Source organism: Pinus tabuliformis, chromosome 5_2 (genome assembly GCF_031772625.1).
Source record: "Pinus tabuliformis cultivar Carrire ecotype Pingquan chromosome 5_2, CPIR1, whole genome shotgun sequence".
NCBI classification, from domain to species: domain Eukaryota; kingdom Viridiplantae; phylum Streptophyta; class Pinopsida; order Pinales; family Pinaceae; genus Pinus; species Pinus tabuliformis.
Window position 1 is genome coordinate 170,843,610 of NC_142306.1, and position 6,858 is coordinate 170,850,467.

Consider the following 6,858-nt stretch of genomic DNA (forward strand, 5'->3'; position numbering starts at 1 on the left):
CATTTTGGCTAGCCATTTATTTTGTTGTGGGGAGGATAGGCGTTGCTCCAAAAAAAATTTAAGACTGTGATGATCTGTGCGGATTTGGAAACGTCGCCCCAATAAGTAAGGTCGCCAGGTCTCGACTGCATGTAAGATGGCCATCATTTCCTTCTCGTAGGTAGATTGGCCCAGATTCCTCCCACTGAGTTGTTGGCTTGTGAAGGCCAACGGTAGCCCTTCCTGCATTAAGACTGCCCCAATACCTGTACCCGAAGCATCACATTCAATGACAAAAGATTTGGTGAAGTCAGGTAGCGCTAAGACTGGAGTGGAACACATGGCATTTTTTAGAGCTTTAAAGGCCTATTGTGCTTCCTCATTCCAGAAGAATGAATTTTTCTTTAGGAGTTGGGTGAGGGGCTTCGCTATGCGACCATAGTTGCGGACAAATTTACGATAATAGCCTGTGAGACCCAAAAATCCCCTCAAGCTCTTCAAGGTCTTAGGTTGAGGCCATTCCTGCATTGCCTGGATCTTTTTGGGGTCCACCTTGACACCTTCACGCCCCACAATGTGTCCCAAATACTCTACTTCTGCCATGCCAAACGAACACTTGGACATCTTGAAAAATAATTTATGCTTGCGGAGCAGTTGCAAGAGTAGATCGACATGCTGAAGATGTGTGTCCCGCGTGCAACTATAGATGAGGATGTCATCGAAGAAGACAAGGACAAATTTCCTAAGATATGATTTGAGAATGTGGTTCGTAAGGCTCTGAAAAGTAGAGGGGGCATTACAAAGACCAAATGGCATGACCAGGAATTCATAATGGCCTTCATGAGTTCGGAAAGCAGTCTTGGGGATGTCGACTTCCTTCATGCGAATTTGGTGGTAGCCTGAGCGAAGATCCAGCTTAGTGAAGAATTGAGCCCCATTGAGTTCATCCAGCAAATCATCAACCACTGGGATGGGAAATTTATCTTTGACTGTCAACTTATTGAGGGCCCTGAAGTCGGGACACATCCGCCACTCCCCATGTTTCTTGAGCACCATGACCACTGGGGATGAATAAGGACTAATGCTGGGACAAATGACACCTGCTTCCAAAAGTTCCTTGAATGATTTTTTCTATTTCATTCTTTTGGGTGAACGGATATCTGTATGGGCACACATTTGGGGGTTGGGCCCCTGGAACCAAGGTGATGCTATGATCATGTTCCCCTCGCGAGGGTGGAAGCTCCTGAGGCTTGTCAAAGACTGGCAGATGGTTATTTAAAATCTGTTGCATCTCAAGATGAATTGGCAAAGGCTTGGTTTTGACTGCCTGGATGGCATTAAATTGAGCTACAACTCCATGATTGCCCTTTTTTAACAATTTTTCCATCCTATGCGAGCTGATGATAGAGGGGGCTCCCGCCTAGAGTCCACGGAGGGTATGTGTGTAGTTGTTCTACTTAAAACTCATATATAACTCCTAGAAATCCATTGTGATTGGCCCAAGAGTGCGGAGCCATTCAGCGCCAAGGACAATGTCACAACCCCCCATGTGTATGGAAAACATGTGAGTTTTCAACTGATAATCCCCCATTTGAAGTTTGATATTTTCACAGCGGCCTTCACATTTCATTGTGCCTCCATCCGCAATTTGAACTTGGAAGTTAGAAACTGCTCATACAAAACAATGCACTGCTTCTGCGACTTTTTGATGGATGAAATTATGTGTACTTCCACTATCAATCAAGACTACTACTGGGCGATGTTTAATAAAACCTCTGATTTTGAGAGTTTGAGGGGAAGAAATCCCTGCCAAGGAATGCAACGAAATAACTGGTTCATCAGAGACATTGTCCTTTTGGTTGTCTTCTTCTAGCGGCCTCATGTTCCTCCAGTGGTGGGTCTTCCTCTGTTGAGCTGTAGTCAGTGGCATCAATTTGAAAAAATTTGGGCTCCTTGTATTTATGACCTGGGGAGTATTTTTCATCACAGTAGTAACATAGGCCTTGCTTTCTTCTTTCGGCCATTTCCGCAGGTGACACCTTTTGGACCTTAAGTGTTTGAGTCGTGTTGTGAGCCTGTGGGGGGCGACCTTTAGCGGAGAAATTTGGATGACTGTATTGGGCTGCTAATGCACGTTCCATGTTACGAGCGACCTTGCAAGCCTCCGTCCATGTGGGAGGGTGGTGCAGTAGGACTTGGGCTTTGATAGCTTCTTTAAGACCGCTGATAAAACATTCTGTGTAGAACACATCTGAGAGACCCCAAGTGCGAAAGGCTAAGGCTTCAAAAGCTGTAATATATTCATCCACTGTACCAATCTGTCGGAGCTTAGTAAGATGACACAAAAAAGATGATTCCTGGTCAAAGCGGTCTTGAAGAGCTTTGGTGAATTTGGTCCAAGTCTTAAAAGGTCCAGTGCAATGTTGATGCCATTCCCACCATTGCCACATTTCATTGTCCAAGTACATGCTCCCCAACATAAGCTGAGTCTCATCATCGAAGATGCGATTCAGTTTGAAATACTGCTCCATTTGTGCTATCCATGCCGACGGGTGAGAGCCGTCAAATTTATGCATATCCAACTTGGGAGGTCGCTGACTGGGTGGTGGGTGGGTGTGCCATACGTGAGGAGAGTGGCTAGACTCACCCTCATTGTGTTCAGTGCCATTATACTCCTCCTCGTGGGCTTGCTCCATGCCCTTCGGGACTATTTTCTTAACCATGTTACATAGTCCGGTAAGCTGAAGGTGGAGGTTGTGTATTGATTCTTCAAATTTGTCCATCCTTTCATTGGCCATCGCTTGAGCTCTAGTTTCTACCATACACCAACCAGGTTTTTTTAAAATTGGGACCGCCTAAAAAATTTTCACTAAGAAGTGAATGGTACCACCGTGCTCAGCTCGTCGTCCTGATTTTGATGGGCTAGATCACCAATAAGCACCCCGAAAGATCTCAGACTCTTTTTTTTTTTTTTCTGAAAACTCCTAACGGAGTTTTACTCCTTCCTTATCAATACTGCAGTGGCCAAATCCTCAAAATGTCAATGCAGCCAAAAGTCCTGTGAAAATTATACCCGGTATAGGAACCCTTCACAACGACTCCGATATGGGGAATCTGAGAGATTTGAATGGCGGATCTGATGGTGGAACAGACTACTTCTACGGATCTGATGGATCTAATAGATCGGAATGGCTGATCTGCGAACTCAAGACTGCGGGATTGATGTCTGCTGCTGCTGCACCCCTTTGCACAGGCGGATCTGGAAGAGATGATGTGTGATCCCCCGATAGAAAAGGGAGCTATGGTCTTGAGGAGTGTCAGGTGCTACAGATCGCAATATACATAAGGGTCTGGCAGTAGTACTCGGTCCAATGTTTCAGGGCTCTAACTACGGAGGATTGATCGTACCCTTAGCCGTACAACCTGACTACCCTATCGTACGGGCAAGTAATCTCCCCGATTGCTGTTCTCGGTGTACTGTAGCCGCAAGACAGCCGACGGTTTATCTATGGCGAGGTTTCAAGTGAGCCTAGGGGGCTTCCGATATACCCAGAGGGTACGTGAAAGACAATCCGTGCGCGGTTCTGTCTAATGCGCCACTACTCGAAGGGGTACCCACAGGGGTTACAAGGGAGTCCAATAGTTGTGACCACCTCTTGTATTTCCTGCGTGCATACCTCCCCAAATCTGCAGGTTTATGCGCTCAACGACAGATCCCGTGGTTTAAAGACGTCGGAACACGTCTCTAGCCAAAAAAAAAAATAAAAATTGCTAAGAAATGGAGATCCCACCAGCCCTGGAAAGTGCTCTGATACCACTTGTTATGCTCTTAACCTGCAAAATGATACCCAAATAAAGAATATGCGAAGAAAAGATACCCAGAACACAGAATAGCAATGATTTTATTATTTAGAGAGTAATGTTCACTTGCCTCTTCGAGGGGGCAACCTCCAATAGAGCAGAGCTCGACTACAAAATAAGACATGATGCTCCTCGCAGGGAGTCTCTATCCTTTATATATGACTCATACATGCAATACCATGGGCCAATACCATGGGTTTTATTAATACCATCTATCTAATACTACGGCCCATTTGCAACTAACTGTGGTTCCGTCATTAATTGCGGATTAACCACTTACAATTATTAATATGGGCTTTATTGACTCCTGACTATGACGTGATCCCATTACTTAAATAAGGGGGTTAGGGTGGGACCCTAACATAGTAGATGTGGGATGAGGGTGTTACATGGAAGGTCAGTTGTGCAGTGGGATAGCAGTCTAACTTAGTGATCATCCAGTTAACTAATTAATCAACCTAAAATAACTAGCGACATGTAGAGAATTTGAGTTCCCAACTATGTTGGATATTCCAAGGCAGTGTAACAAGAAGTTGTAAACTTGTTTGAGTGTACAGGTGTTGCATGCATTTAGATGATAAAACGCTCAGAATTGCGAAATCAATTGGAGGAAAATTCCTAAAAAATAGGGGCTAGTTATCTAGGAATTACGCACAGAAATAGGGGCTCAAGTGGAGGAAAAAATTGATTAAGTCTGGGTCAAAACTTATCATTGAGCAAAGATATAGGTTATTCACTTGTAGGTTGAGCTCAAACTAAGCTAGCAATTGTAATACATCTTTATTCATCTGATTTATGCAAAGAGGCTTGAGGGGTTTTTCCTAGTTGGGTTCCCCTAGAAGAAAAATACTATGCATGTGTGTTATTTCTTATTGCATGTCTCATGTTGTTGGTTTAAATTGTGAAATTGAATTTTGCATATCAATAGAGTAGAATTGTGTCTCTTGTTTTAGATTAAAATTTCTTGATCATTTGCAATTCTATCACCAAATTTCTACAACATGTACTCATGGGTCCCTACTCAAGGTGTGGACCCAGTATGACTATTGGCACTATGACCAGTTGAAGGTGAAGAAGCGAATAGCCTCATAGGTATATGATGGCTCATGGTGGCCAGATGTTGTGGTGTCTCTGCCAAAAAATCCTATATAAGAAAGAAAATGGTTTTTTGATTATTTAATGTAAAAAATGAAAAACAAACTTTCATAATTGAACTTATGGCATAAGAAAATCACTTTAAAATATTGCTATTACATGCTATCTTTGAAGATATTGCATCAAGTTGTTCATTAGGAGTTTGATCTCTAATGCAAATCAAATGAAAAAGTTCTTTGTTCGCTTTAATCACAAGATTATTGATTGTTACAATTGGGTTGGGGGAATTGAATGACTCCTCCTCATCAACCCAATCATCACCGTCATGTCCCCAAGACTCCATATTTAGAAAAAAAGAAAAGGTATTTCAATTATTTAAACAAATAATCAATTTCACACTAAATGTAAATTGAAATTGTTAATTGTTTACCTGTTTTGATTGTGTTGACGTTTTTCCATGATCAACCTACCACATTATAATATAATTTTTGGCATAATAAATACATAGTAAATCAGATGAAGACCAAATTTGGACTTTGGTTAGTTCGATCATATATACACCTTCTTATAAAAAATTTATCCATAGATTCATTTATTTACCCCTCAAAAATGCAAAATAACAATAGATATAACTTTTTGATAACTCAGGCATATGATGTTCATTGGCCATGAAATTTTGATAACAGGTAGCTGAAAATCACATCTAGCCATCGGCCAAACTTCAACATCAAATTGATTTGTTTTATCTCAAAAAAGGTGAAAAACAATTAGGACTACTGTCCAAAAATTAGGTGAGATTCTTTTGGCATGCTTAAAACAAAACCATTTTGATCTCTCCCAATGCAAAAGTAACTAATTGGAGGAGGAATGTGAATGGACATCAATGCTAGAATATAAAGAGGTAATTCAAGGATAGACCATGGAACTACCTCTTTCATAATTGTAACATCGACATCTTATTCTTACAAATAACAACAACACAACAAGTATTTTCCATTTATGATAGTTATTTTAGTCTATTTTAGATTTTCTTCAAGCTAATTATGTTTCTAATTGTATTATTCAATGGTTAGAACTCACATTTTTAACATATGTATCATTTTCCATTATGAAAAAACCTTTAATGATGAAAACTCTTTGGGGGTGCCATTATAAATTGGGATGTTAAAAGGCCAATGTTCTAGTTGAAATTTCTTGGCAATAACAGAAAAGGTAAAAAAGTTTAGAAAGAAATGCCAATGGTAAAAAACCTTTTTGGGACTTTAAATATGAATTGAAAGATTTATCTTTTTGAGAATCTCTTTGGTATTTCCTCAAGATGGATGATTCTACTCTCCTTTTATAGTTTAAAGTTTCATTCTAAAGACATACAACTTACTGAATATGGTGATATTTTCTCCAACTATAATTTTGATGTTTTTAACATTGATAGAGGATATACATGGGATGTTGTTAATGTAAAGAAGAAAGGATTTTAAAAAATCCATTAGATTGAAAACTATAAATTACATTATAATGAAAACCCAAGTCGAGAACCTATAAAATGTAATTCAATGTTGTAGATAATATTCAGTAATCAAAGCATGTAAAATATAGCATGTTCATGGAAAAAAGGGGACTCCTCCCATATCATTTCTAGATTTAGCCTCAGTCAAGCCCCAACTATATATGATGTAGATTTTAAAAATTAAGTCGAGCATTATTTGAGGAAGGTCCTTGGATAACCATCATTTCACTAGATGTTTGTACCTCAAGGGAACCTTGATGTTGACTATGCTCTCAACATCATAAGAAAATGACCCCCCTTTAGCAAGAAAAAAATACATAAGTCTACAATATTTTCTTTTGATATTATCACCTCTAGTTGATCTTTGTTTGTAATATGTACTATATATCTGAATTTCCGCCACTCTACTTGAACTT